The 15,491-nt window shown below is 36.4% G+C and overlaps 1 long non-coding RNA gene across 1 annotated transcript; it reads right to left on the bottom strand.

The window, feature by feature from the left end:
• Positions 1 to 2,182: 2,182 nt before the first annotated feature.
• LOC110920613 lies at positions 2,183 to 10,175 on the bottom strand. The gene is made up of 4 exons (XR_004887277.1): positions 10,086 to 10,175; positions 9,486 to 9,539; positions 2,571 to 2,624; positions 2,183 to 2,211 (listed from the first exon to the last, which is right to left on the bottom strand). It is a non-coding gene; the product is annotated as an uncharacterized LOC110920613 (long non-coding RNA).
• Positions 10,176 to 15,491: the final 5,316 nt, after the last annotated feature.

Below are 15,491 nucleotides of genomic sequence, written 5' to 3'. Positions count from 1 at the left end.
AGTTTGAAGCTCATAACCTAAAAGTTTAAAGCTCCTTCAACTAAACAAGACCTTTTATTGAGTAGGAGTTTTTCTTAAAAGGTTAAAGCTAGAAGCTCCTAAAAGCTCCATGCCAAACATACCCTTAGTGTGTTCTGTCACCACGCCGTTAATTGATCACTAACTTTTGATCATATTACTATACATTTGGGGTGTCCTAAGATTCCTATTACACCCCAAAAGTATAGTAACGGGATCTAAAGTGAGTGATCAGTTAACGATATGGTGACAGAACACACTAAGTGTTAAGTTGGGGTGACGAACGTCAAAGTGATAGTTAGAGGTAACAGCGGCCAATACCAATAGTTTGGGGATGATAAAATCCAATAACTTTTTATATTATATGGGATCTCTAATGTTAGGAGAGGTCAAAATCGAAACCTGTAACCTCAACAAGCCATATCATTTCAACTTTTATCAAAAAGCTTGTATTTTTCTTTCATCGTTAAACCAATTCAAACCTCCATCTTACACTTCAATTTTATATAAAAAGTTAAATGCTCGGATATTACCTGTGATTTGCTCTTTTTTCACCTTTAGTCCCTAACTTTCTAAAATTACAACTATAGTCCCCAACTTTTGCAATTTCGTTCCTGGATAGTCCCTAGCGCGGATGAGGGTTAGTTTTCTCAGTTAAGTTGGCGTGAAATGACTATAATGCCCTTGCTATTAAAATTAACAAATAAAACATAACATCAAAGATTAAAAAATAAATGTGGGCCCCACCTAAATTACCACCCACCTCTCCTTCATCCCATATAACAACCCTTAAAAACACCCTTAAACACTCTTAAATACACCTCGTATGCGAAAAAAGGACCCGATTAACCTTAGTTTTTGTAAAAATCAAATAAAACAAATATATCTGGTTGCTCGCGGGCCGCAACCCAATTCACCCGGAGAGTCGTGGGACGCGACCGAGTAACGGCCGCAACCCAATTCACCCGGAGATTCTCAACTCCTTCAAAATCTTATTCTCTTTGCCTCTATTATAGACGAAAATTATCGGGTATAATACCCCTAAAACACGAAGCTCTGCCTCGTTGTACGTATTTTAACTCCCGATCACTAACTCGTTACCCTACCCGATTGATCTAGAGCTCTGTAACGCATGTCAAGGCTCTCCCTGACTCGGTTCGTTGGAGTTCTGTCTCGTATTGTATGGCTAATGTGATTTGGGTTATCTTACTAACACGTGTGCATTGTTTATTTTTAATAGATAATAATCAGGAACACCAACAGGAAGCTATAGTATTACCTAAGTCAACAATGTGAGTCATTCTCTTTTTCTACCAAACTGTTTTTACAAACCTCAAATGTTTTCAATTATACTTATAGTGATTGAGTCTATGTATTCTACAATTGTTGCTGGTATGTGGGGTTTTGTATATTTTACTTGAAATCCGTTACTATTGGACGACGAGTTAGCCAATGAGTAACATGACCACAATCATGGAACTGTGAACATGACAAATACTGAATGAGTATATTGGTAGATATAAACATTGTAATCGCTCTCAATACTATAAAGTTATAAAAGCTTGTTTTGATTAAACTGGGATGCACTCGCCAGTATTTCTTGCTGAATAAATCTTTTTAAAACGCGTTTCAGGTAACTTAATGTGAAGCTATAAGAAGCCAGCTATGGAGCACTGAAAGTTTAAAGAAGTGGCTATAAAAGTAACCTAAATAAAAGGAGATTTTAATTTTCAATAATTAGGGTTTATCCCTATAAATGTATTGTGAATGAAACTTGGGTTTTATCCCATTTATTTATTATAAAAGTTTGGTGTTTTGATGAAACACCCTCAAATTTCATGCTTGTAAGTTACAAAAACGACACATAATTTAATCACCAAAATTTAAAATTTGGGCATGACCCGTTCGCATTTTTAACAATCTCCCTGTTTATAATTTATCAAATACTCGAATAACGACACCTTCAAAAACATAAGGAAGATCTTAACATTTAAACTACCGATTCAAAAACATCAAGTTTAAGATACTTAAATATTCACAAACATTTAGTTAAAACTTAAAACTTCAACACTACTAACTTTAACAAAAGCCTTTAACTAATAAGGTTATTACAAAAGTTGCGGAAGCGCATCACGGGTGATCAAGGTGTGTTCGTATCCGAGCGACGCGATGACAATCATACGGGTGCTTTACCTACAATCATCCAACAAAATATATTAGTGTAGTACACATAATGTTTTCATCCTATCACAATACATATTCTCGGATTTACAAGATAAATTACCAATTGATCTTATTTCATACCAATTCATTCTAGTCAAATAAACACAACTATTTCTCATTCGCTTCCAATAACCCGTTTAGTACGGATCAAGGAGAAAACTTCCATTAATTCCTTCTCATCCGAACCCCGAACCGACCCAATCACTATGGACCGATACGGATTCCTACTTTCACATTCTCATTTGAGATATCTACCTTAATTGAATATCAATTATCAAAAGAAACAATATCAATAAACTCACAACTAAACATGTAAGTAACGAACTTACCTCGATCTTGTGCCTTTGTTTGTGATCCGGAACTAGCTCCTTCTTCTTTCGATCCTACACGAATTCGTTCTTATTTAGATCATAGTCCTTACATTCATAACCATACTTTCAAGTATCAATTATCAATGCTACTTATATAACAATTAACAATGCATTAACTTTCAACATACAAAACCATTCGCTCACGATTTATTCAAGGCTACTTAGATTATCATTGAAGCATTTCATCAAACACCTAATGTGCGTACAACTTCTCAAGCCTTATGTACACATAGTTTATGCATAAATCCCCTAGAATACATCATATTTCACATATTCAACCAATTTTAGCTCAATTATTCATTCTACACAATATCATCCACCAATATTCTATCTATCATACAATTACACTTGAAAATTTACTCAACTAATCAAATACTTACTAATCATCATACTATAACAAGTGGGTTTTTCCCAAAGTCTTTAGTAAATTCTTTTCAAGTACAATACACCTTCTAAATGTTGATTCTAACTCACATGCAACTTAATTTCATACTGAATCACGAATTGGTGTAAACCCTAGTTCATCAACATACATGAAAATATGAGATTTCATCTTACCTTATGCTCAAAACACTGGGATTAGTGAGTATTTAGACACTAGCATTCGATTTGTAAAATGAATCCTCCATAATCGTACTGATTTTGTTGTTAATTGATCAAGCTAGGGTTTTTCCCCCTTTCTCCCTTCTCTGGTCGCGACCAACACAACCCAGAACATTCTGGGTTTTAATTTCTTATCCCATATGTTACTAAATGTTACACAAACAACCCTCAAGTTAGGTTTATTGACCCTTATAACCCATTCCATATTTTATAAACTTTCTTTAGATTTTTAATACAATTATCATAACTAATTATGTAATACTTTTAAGTGTTAAGGCATTCTATTTTATAAATTATGGGATGTTACAAATCTACCCCCCCCCCCTTAAAAGAGGTTTCGTCCCCGAAACCTTAATACGTACCAAAAAGAGACGGGTAGTGTTTTCGCATTTCATCTTCAGATTCCCAGGTTAGATCCGATCCTTTCCGATGCTGCCATTGCACTAAAACTTGTCGTATGGCTTTGTTTCGTAGGTACGTCATTTTGGAATCCTTGATAGCCACCGGCTTTTCAACATAATTCATTTTATCATCCAATTCAATGTCATCAAGTGACACATGCGCTGTATCGTCCGCGAGGCATCTTCTTAGTTGAGACACGTGAAACGTGTTATGGATCCCATTTAGAGCCGGGGGTAATTCTAACCGGTATGCCACTTTACCAATACGGGCTATTATTTTGAACGGTCCAATGTACCGAGGACCCAATTTTCCCCGTTTACGAAAACGTATTATACCCTTCCACGGCGAGACCTTCAAGAACACTCGATCCCCTTCTTGAAACTCAATAGGGCGCCTTCTTTTATCTGCATAAGATTTTTGTCTGTCTTGTGCTGCCTTCAAACGAGACCGTACTTGATCAATCTTTTCATTCGTTATTGCCACAACATCCTTAGGAGCAAGTTCTCGTTGTCCAATCTCTCCCCAACATACAGGGGTTCTACACTTTCTACCGTACAACATTTCATATGGCGCCATTTTGATATTACTTTGATAACTGTTGTTGTACGCGAACTCCACCAACGGTAAATGGTTGTCCCAATTACCCCCAAGGTCTATGACACAAGCCCGCAACATATCTAGCAACGTTTATATAGTTCTTTCCGACTGTCCATCCGTCTGCGGATGGTATGCAGTACTTAGTCGCAAGTTTGTGCCCACATCTTCGTGAAATTTTCGCCAAAAACGAGACGTGAATCTTGTGTCACGATCCGACACAATAGACACGGGTACTCCGTGACGAGCAATTATTTCATTCATATAAATTTCTGCCAATTTTTCGGATGAAATAGATTCTCGTATGGGTAAAAAGTGAGCACTCTTTGTAAGTCGATCGACTATAACCCAAATAGCGTCGTGACCTCGTTTCGTTCTGGGAAGCTTTGTAACAAGATCCATGGTTATGTCTTCCCACTTCCAAACCGGTATCTCTAAAGATTGCAATTTACCATATGGTTTTTGGTGCTCCGCCTTCACTTGGGAACATATCAAGCACTTAGCCACGTACTTAACAATGTCGCGTTTCATTCCAGGCCACCAATACCCTTTCTTTAAATCTTGATACATTTTTGTAGCTCCAAGGTGTACTGTATAACGAGATTTGTGAGCCTCTTCTAGCAATAATGATTTCACCTCGGATAACCAAGGTACCCAGATTCGGTCATACCTGGTCATGATGCCATCGGCATTCATTTTTAATTCCCCAATTAGGCCTTTCATTCTTTCCTTCTTCGGATCACTATTTAAGGATTTTATTTGGGCCTCTTTGATCAACTCCAAAAGTTTAGGGGTGACAGTCAATTTCATTGACTTAACTTGTATGGGTGATGGGTATTCTTTCCGGCTTAACGCATCTGCCACAACATTGGCCTTTCCCGGATGATAAAGGATTTCACAATCATAATCCTTAATTAATTCTAACCACCTTCGTTGTCTCATATTCAAGTCTTTTTGTTCGAAGAAATACTTGAGACTTTTGTGATCCGAATATATGGTACATTTAGTTCCGTACAAATAATGTCGCCACAGTTTCAGCGCGAATACTACTGCAGCCAACTCTAAATCGTGTGTTGGGTAGTTACTTTCATGTGGTTTAAGCTGCCTTGAAGCATATGCTATCACTTTACCCCGTTGCATTAAAACAGCCCCCAAGCCCTGATGTGAAGCATCAGTGTATACTACCAAGTCTTCTGAACCCTCGGGTAAGGTTAGAATTGGGGCGTCAGACAGCTTACTCTTCAAAGTTTGGAATGCCTTTTCTTGCTCAACTCCCCACACAAATTTCTCATTCTTCTTGGTTAGTTTGGTTAAAGGTAACGATACTTTGGAAAAATCCTGTATAAACCTTCGGTAATACCCAGCCAAACCCAGAAAACTTCTCACTTCACTCGGGTTCTTAGGAGGAACCCAGTTCACAACAGCCTCTACTTTAGTTGGGTCTACCAAGACACCATCCTTATTAATGACGTGGCCAAGAAATTGCACCTCTCTAAGCCAGAAGGCACATTTGGAAAACTTAGCATATAACTTCTCTTTCCGAAGAATCTCTAACACTTCACGCAAATGATTTGCATGTCCGGCTCTACTACGAGAGTACACAAGGATATCATCTATAAACACTATAACAGACTTATCTAACATGGGCCGACATACTCTATTCATCAGATCCATGAAAGCGGCCGGGGCGTTAGTCAGCCCGAATGGCATTACTAAAAACTCGTAATGCCCATATCGGGTCCTGAACGCAGTTTTCGCAACATCTTCTTCTCGTACCCGAAGTTGATGATACCCCGAACGCAAATCGATTTTTGAAAACCAACTTGCTCTTGAAGTTGGTCAAAAAGATCATCTATTCGAGGTAAAGGGTATTTATTCTTCACGGTCAACTTGTTCAAATCTGGATAATCTATACACATGCGCATCGTGCCGTCTTTCTTTTTCACAAAGAGTACCGGGGCTCCCCAAGGCGACACACTCGGGCGTACGAAACCCTTATCGAGTAATTCCTGTATCTGTGTCATTAGCTCTCGCATCTCAGTGGGAGCTAACCTATAGGGAGCTTTAGCCACGGGCTTGGCACCCGGGTTTAATTCGATTCGGAATTCCACCTCTCGTTCAGGTGGTAACCCCGGTAATTCGTCCGGAAACACATCCGCATACTCGTTCACTACTTCTACTCCTCCAATTTCGGGTACCTTCTGTCTTGTATCCACCACATAAGCCAAGTAGGCCTTACCCTCATTTCTTGCGTGCTTAACCATTTCGACAATCGTGCATAGTTTTGTCTCTATCTTTCTTTCTCTACGAATACTTATTCGAGTCCCACTAGGTGAGAATACATGAATGACTTTCGCCTCGCATCGAATTTCCGCGTGATAACGGGCTAACCAATCCATCCCTACAACTACTTTAAATTCCCCCAAAGTCATAGGAATGAGATCTATTTCAAATTCTTCGTTTTCTATGGTTATCTTACAATTCTTACAAACTTCACATAACAAATAACTTTTACTATCCGCTACTTCTACTTCTAAGGGTACAGGCATTCGTTCCCTTCTAAAGGAAGGATAACACATAAGTTCGTCTGACACGAAAGACTTGCTAGCACCAGAATCGAATAACACATTCACGAGTATTTGGTTGATTAAGAAAATACCTGACACGACATTCGGTGAAACCTTGGCTTCCTCGGTAGTAATCTGAAACATTCTTCCCCGAGCCTTCTGATTTTCATTCTTCTTTTCATCTTTCTGCCCTTGTTGTTTAAGCTTTGGACACTCAGCTTTTACATGACCGGGAGTGAAGCAATTGAAACACGTCCTCACAGGACTAGGGCACTTAAAATAAGGATGTCCCTCCTGACCACAGTTGTAACACCCCTTCTTTCCCATTAAACATTCTCCAGTGTGAAGCTTTCCACAAGTTTTGCATGGGGGAATACTACCTTTAGATCCTCTTTTAGTTCTAGTGTCGTGCTGCTTAGGCTTCTTGGATGGATTCGTAGTTGACGGCTTTTCAGCAACTCTTTTCTCTCCTCTTTCCACTTGTCGCTTCAGTTCTATCTCTCTATCCCGGGCTAAATTGATAAGTTCGCTTAAAGTCTCACACTTCGAAGGGGTAATGAACTCCCTATATTCGGCCTTCAACATTCCATAATACCGGTTTATCTTCATCCTTTCTGACTTGACGAAATCATCACAGAACTTTAACTTATCGAAGAATATGTTGGTAATTTCATCAATGGACTCATTCTGTTGGCGAAGGTGCAAGAACTCATCTTGTATTCTATCAATTGCCGATTGCGGGCAATGATATTTTAGGAACAACTCTTTGAATTCTTGCCATGTTAAGGTTTGGAGTCTCACTTCCCCTATCTCTTTACTTTGGGTATCCCACCAATCTTTGGCTTGTTGCTGAAGCTGACCCGTAGCAAACATTACTTGATCTTCTTTCTCACATCGACTACGTACAAATACGGCTTCAATGTTTGCTATCCATCTTTGACACTTTACCGGATCCACCTCCCCATTGTATGAAAAGGGATTACATGCCATAAAATCCTTATATGTACACCTTCGTTCCTTACTTTTAGTCCTGGACCCTTCAAGCATTTCTTTTAACTCCTCAATCTTGCTAGTCATCATCTCATCAACAACCCCCAAGACTCGGCTCTCGACTTCTTGAGCTAACTTGGGAAGGTTGGCATTCATCACTTTTTCTGCCGCCTCTATCATCTTATTATTGAATGCCTCTTGACGGGCTATTTCAGCATCATCTACATTACTTGTGTCCGTCATCTACATAAAACATTCATTCTATATATATTAAAATTCCCTTTTTATACATCCCTCTAACACATACATACTCATTCTATCATATACTTCATTCTATCTGTAATTCATACTTCAAACGTTATCATCTTCGATGATAATGTCGAGTTGTTAAACCATTTTTACATCAAGTCATACTTTCTTTCTTATTAAACAATTTCTTTCAACCTTCTTGATACAAAAGGACCTTAACAAAGGATTACGGGGCCTTGGGAACTAATTAAATCAAACCCCGCTAACAAACCAACAACATAAGAAAAATTCAGCAATCTGATAGTCACCGTAAGCTACGGTGACCACCGTAGCTTACGGTGCTGATTTATGCTTTACGGTCCTTCGCTCCTGTCTTACGGCAGCCCTATTTTTGCCCAGTACCACCGTAGCTTACGGTGGCCACCGTAAGCTACGGTAGTGCCCAGCGAAATTCACCCCAAACTTCATATTTTTGACCATTCCGAACCGTTTTCGTGCACGGTTTCAATTCTACTAACCCCTAGATATTCCAATGCACCATTTATTACTATTACTGTATTCAAAACTCTTTCTAACACTTTATAACCTGTAACATTAATTACTATAAAGCTTTCTTAAAAGTTTTTACCTCTATTTGCGTCTCGGAGCGAACACACCCATTCTTGTGAGCTTTCGGTTTGAGTTCGGGCACTACATTGTGTTCGAATCCCTCAAACCTAGGCTCTGATACCAACTTGAAACACCCTCAAATTTCATGCTTGTAAGTTACAAAAACGACACATAATTTAATCACCAAAATTTAAAATTTGGGCATGACCCGTTCGCATTTTTAACAATCTCCCTGTTTATAATTTATCAAATACTCGAATAACGACACCTTCAAAAACATAAGGAAGATCTTAACATTTAAACTACCGATTCAAAAACATCAAGTTTAAGATACTTAAATATTCACAAACATTTAGTTAAAACTTAAAACTTCAACACTACTAACTTTAACAAAAGCCTTTAACTAATAAGGTTATTACAAAAGTTGCGGAAGCGCATCACGGGTGATCAAGGTGTGTTCGTATCCGAGCGACGCGATGACAATCATACGGGTGCTTTACCTACAATCATCCAACAAAATATATTAGTGTAGTACACATAATGTTTTCATCCTATCACAATACATATTCTCGGATTTACAAGATAAATTACCAATTGATCTTATTTCATACCAATTCATTCTAGTCAAATAAACACAACTATTTCTCATTCGCTTCCAATAACCCGTTTAGTACGGATCAAGGAGAAAACTTCCATTAATTCCTTCTCATCCGAACCCCGAACCGACCCAATCACTATGGACCGATACGGATTCCTACTTTCACATTCTCATTTGAGATATCTACCTTAATTGAATATCAATTATCAAAAGAAACAATATCAATAAACTCACAACTAAACATGTAAGTAACGAACTTACCTCGATCTTGTGCCTTTGTTTGTGATCCGGAACTAGCTCCTTCTTCTTTCGATCCTACACGAATTCGTTCTTATTTAGATCATAGTCCTTACATTCATAACCATACTTTCAAGTATCAATTATCAATGCTACTTATATAACAATTAACAATGCATTAACTTTCAACATACAAAACCATCCGCTCACGATTTATTCAAGGCTACTTAGATTATCATTGAAGCATTTCATCAAACACCTAATGTGCGTACAACTTCTCAAGCCTTATGTACACATAGTTTATGCATAAATCCCCTAGAATACATCATATTTCACATATTCAACCAATTTTAGCTCAATTATTCATTCTACACAATATCATCCACCAATATTCTATCTATCATACAATTACACTTGAAAATTTACTCAACTAATCAAATACTTACTAATCATCATACTATAACAAGTGGGTTTTTCCCAAAGTCTTTAGTAAATCCTTTTCAAGTACAATACACCTTCTAAATGTTGATTCTAACTCACATGCAACTTAATTTCATACTGAATCACGAATTGGTGTAAACCCTAGTTCATCAACATACATGAAAATATGAGATTTCATCTTACCTTATGCTCAAAACACTGGGATTAGTGAGTATTTAGACACTAGCATTCGATTTGTAACATGAATCCTCCATAATCGTACTGATTTTGTTGTTAATTGATCAAGCTAGGGTTTTTCCCCCTTTCTCCCTTCTCTGGTCGCGACCAACACAACCCAGAACATTCTGGGTTTTAATTTCTTATCCCATATGTTACTAAATGTTACACAAACAACCCTCAAGTTAGGTTTATTGACCCTTATAACCCATTCCATATTTTATAAACTTTCTTTAGATTTTTAATACAATTATCATAACTAATTATGTAACACTTTTAAGTGTTAAGGCATTCTATTTTATAAATTATGGGATGTTACATTTGAAACTCTGAACCTATTTCCTAACTACGGTCCTGATGTTTAAATTCCGCTGCCAAATAAATAAACACCGATACCACTTGACTGGTTCGCGGCTTCCGCTCCCGGGGTAGAGGTCGGGGGCTGCGACATCCCAACACCCCTGCAACCATCCACCTCCACCATCATCTTCAACCTCATCCACTGCCACCATCCACTGATAGATCTGTTGGACGATATGCCGAAGAGAACTACTCACACGTACTCGAGCGAGGATGCCTTACCAGAGGGTCCTGATTCTGATCTCTTCGTTCAATGGCGGATCCATAAAGTTCTTTCAGTGGGCTTGCTTTGGTAGATTCTCACTATTTTTTCCATATCATACAAAGTTCTTGCTATTTTTTTCTAAATCGAGTGGGTTCATGTGAACCCACAAAACAGGGCTAGATCTGCCACTGTCTTCGTTTATTACTGCACGCATTGTTTCTCTCACGTACTAATCACCATTCGGTCAACCTCCCCTTCTTTCTTTTTTACTTTTATATCTAGTTCCTCTTGTATAATTTTCCTTAAATTCATTTGTCAAGATTGTACAAACCCTAACCTAATTAAACAACTATGTTATTGATGAATTCAGTAAGTGTTTGATGGTTTTGTAACACCCTTCTCGTTATTAAATGAATTTAATATGATAATGCACACATTTTTTTTAAAACGACATTACTTCAATTCATTAAAAGATACGAAATAGAAGTTTTATAAAGTCAACCTTCTAGTTAACTACTAACTAGTTTAACATCCCAAAAATCATAATTTGAATGATTACAACTTAAAACATTGTTTCAACAAAATTAGACAAACGCGGAAGCTTCAAAAGATAGTGTTCGGTTCTTGAACTGTCACTTGATCGTCACCCGGAGCATGATAAACATCACCTAAGGTCAAAACCACGCCAAATGTTAGTTTTGACAATGTTGGAATGGGTATAAACAAGTTCTGAACTCAAATAATGAAAACGAAACAAAAATTCTGCAATTTGGGTCTGTCGCACCCCGCGACAGATCACGTGTTAGCCTTCGCGGCCCGCCACAGCTGTCGCGTTGCGCGACGTTAAGCCTTGTTTGGTGTCGCGTGACGTGGCGCCCTATTTTTCGCAGACTGTTGCTTAATTTGAGTTGCAGATTTCCAGCTCTTGAGTTTGGCACAATGTAAACTTCAAACATTCATAACTTTTGATCCGAAAGTCTGTTTTCAATGATTCTTTTTCCTATGCATCCGAAATAAAATTACCAACGCGTCTATTATAATCATTGTGTCAAAATAAGATGTACGGGCTAGAAGTCTATAAATGCACAAGGTATTTATTTGACCCGTATAAATTTTCAACTAATTTAGCCACTAACCAATTTTATGACCGCAAGGCGTATTTACCCCAACTTCCGGGGCTTACGATCACCGACGTTTCATTACCAAAACTATGGCTTCACGCTATTGTGATCCGTCTTCGCCAAATGCTATTCAAAACACAATTTTACTACAACTAAACAATTATCCGACCCGTTTGGCTCATTTACGGAATCCTCCATTTCTAATGACTACCAAACGTTTCCCAATCTATTTTCAACTCATTCAATCAAGTAGTGAACAATGTCACTTCAACTAATACCAATCTTTATACTAAAACACAACTATAAACAATTGAAATATCTAATTTGCATATTGTAACAAAACAAGTTACATACCTTCAAAGCACACCCTTCAAACGTGCGTCACCACTGGCTTGTCCGCTTGACGCTCTGGTTTCCTTTCCTATAGAGTTCAATCACAACACATTTAGAACTCTTTGATTTACATATAGCGCATAGTTTACCAACTAGTACTAGCATGCGTTTTTGTTCATATTTCAACATTTAGCCTTCTCTTAGGCATTTATACAAACACTTTAAGGGCAAAATTTTACACAATTCATTATCAAGTTCATAACTTGTTATATAGCCAAAATTAACATCAATCGGACAATTTCATATAAATTTTATCATCAATAAACCAGAAATTACTTCATAAAAATCAGATTACACTAGAACAATAACCAAAATCCTAGTGTTTATCAAGTTCCGACAAAACCCACTAATCACCTTCATTGGGGTTCAAGGAATTCACAAGAACTAAACATGATTTCAGCACATAATTGTCTAGGGTTCACTCCTAGACACAATATTGTTCTTATTCCATCAATATAACATTCATGCAACAACATTTTTTGAATTCTCTAAGTTCATTCAGAAATTCAACTAGAGATTTCCTATAAGATCCACATACCTTATGACACCTTTTCAGAGAAGATCACTATTTCGTACTCGGATTTTGATTTAGAACTGATTTTGACCTTTGATTTGTGGGATTTAGCATAAACTAGGGTTTGTGAGGGTTCTCCTGGTCGCCCCTGTGCTTCAATCGATCCCAGCACACACACAAATGTGTGTTTGTGTTTAATAAAATGTTTTTATTATAATTAGTTTCAATTTAAACACCTTTGGTCCCTCTAATTTCCTTTAGTTCAAATTTGACTGTTTTTAACCCACTTATGAGTTACTACAAGACTTGTAACTAACTGGGTTATTTAGTCCTAGTTAGTTTGTTCTCGTTTATTTAATACTTTATAATTCTAATATAAAGTTTTATATTTTCGGGGTGTTACAGGTTTGTATAAAAGAATTGAGTAAACGTTGAAAATGGTGGATTTCTAAGGGGCCTAACTTTCTTTGGATTGAATACTTGTAAACTAGAACTAAAACCAGTTACACAAGATCGAATTACCGTAGTAGAAATGTATATGGAACAATCTTACTTTGATAATTTGTCAATTGATTTTACACTCATGAATTGTCATTGATCTGTATTTTGTTCAATCAACTACTCAGACCAATCTACATCATCTTCAACTTTTCAATCATTTAATACTCTGAGTAGTTGGGTTACAGTTAGAAGGGTGATGGTGGCAGTGGATGAGGTTTAAGATGATGTTGGAGGTGGGCGGTTGCAGGAGTGTTAGGATGGAGAAGAGGTGGGTGGTAATTTAGGTGAGGCCCACATTCATTTTTAAATCTTTGATGTCATGTTTTATTTGTTAATTTTTAACAGCAAGGGCATTATAGTCATTTCACACCAACTTAACTGAAAAAACTAAACCTCATCCGCGCCAGGGACTATCCAGGAACAAAATTGCAAAGGTTGGGGACTACAGCTGTAATTTTAGAAAGTTAGAGACTAAATGTGAAAAAGGGCAAACTATAGGGACTATCCGGACCCTTAACTCTTATATAAAGAAACATAATAAAAAATGTATATATGTGTGGTCCGCACCCCTTGCGTCCGTAACGAGTCTGTTTGAGTGGACCGAACTTGGACACCTCATCTCCTCCATCGATGCCTCAAGTTTGGAATGGGAGTCCAAAATTTTGGACGAGTTCGATTTTGAGCTATGTATATGCTCTAAGATTAAATAATTAGATACGGTTGGTTCACGAATACATTTTTATCCTATACAATCTTATTTTCTAGTTTTATTTGGGGTGTCGGAGTATCAAATCTAGTTTCAAACATTTTTATCTTCTTCATATGTTTTTATTATTATTTTTTTTAAACTGCACCATAAGATCACAAATCTTCTTATCTTTCTTTCGAGTATATTCGAGCACATTTTATCGACATAAGAAAAAAATTAACATTTCATACTTTTTTCAATACTAAATATTGCACATATGTAATACTACTTATCCTTAGGATTTTTAGAATTTTGTTAGCTTTGAGTAAGGTTTTTTTTTTTTTTTTTTTTTTTTTTGTGTGGGGGGGGGGGTAGGTTTTTTGAGGGTTTAAGTTTGGGGTTTAGTTTTTACATTTTTAGGGCGGGTGGGGGTTAGGTTTTTGGGCGTCAGGTTGATGGTTTTAGGTTTTTCGTAGTGTTACACATATGTAATACTAATTTATTTATTTATTAAAAAATGCTAGATTTACAGACAAAAATGTTAGAAAATTGGTGTGTTTTTAGAGTTTTTTTTTAGGAGTTTTCGAGTTCACGCGTTAAAATGAGTTTCATTTGAATTCTCCCCCCCATATATATATATATATATATATATATATATATATATATATATATATATATATATATATATATATATAGGATTAGATTCATTTGTGAACAACTTCTTGAGAGTGAACTAAGTAAACTAATCTTGGCCTTTGATCATTTTTTAGATTAAAAGGGTAAAACTGACATTAGCCAAGTATTTTTAATTAAAATCCCTTAATTTTCTCATCTCTTAACTCTCTCTCATTTTAATAATTACTTCTTTATTTTAATTATAAGAGATTAAGGTCTAATGTGTTTTTTTAAATAAACTCTTATGTTCTTTAAAATTAAATATTAAACCTAATTAAATTATGTTTTTTAACATAAGTGTATACACGTCAGTATATACAAGACTTATACAATTGTGTATTATTACATGTTGTTCACACAGGTCGGTATAAACTAGATTTACACACCTATGTATTATTCAAGTACATATATGTATACAGGTCAGTATATACCAAACGTATACACCTGTGTATTATTCAAGTACATAGTGTATACAGGTCGGTATATATCATACTTATACACTTGTGTATTATTACATATTGTTTCCACTATGCATCTTTTCATCAAATATTGATCTAATACATATATGTATAGAGAATATAATTAAATATTGTTAATCATGTTCTAGATGGAACAATATTTGATAATGTTAGTATTTTTTTAATTATCCAATATTAATGGGTAAATTACACTTTGCGTCCTTTATGTTTGTAGCGGGTTACAATGGACAGCCTTTAACTTCAATAATTACAGTCACAATCCTTTATTTGGAAAACGCATTACACCTTTTGTCCTTTAACACTAACCAAGTTAAAAATTTCAATTATGTCTATCCAGTTAAGGGTATTCTGGTCATTTCATTCTTTTATTTAAAATGTTCATTATTAAATATACTCCATTTTCCCCAAACCTAACCCTAAAATCTCCCCTCTTCGTC

The sequence above is a fragment of the Helianthus annuus genome, chromosome 17, assembly GCF_002127325.2.
Source record: "Helianthus annuus cultivar XRQ/B chromosome 17, HanXRQr2.0-SUNRISE, whole genome shotgun sequence".
In the NCBI taxonomy this organism is placed as follows: Eukaryota; Viridiplantae; Streptophyta; class Magnoliopsida; order Asterales; family Asteraceae; genus Helianthus; species Helianthus annuus.
The sequence above is the reverse complement of the archived record's forward strand: the minus strand, read 5'-3'. Positions and strand labels throughout refer to the sequence as shown.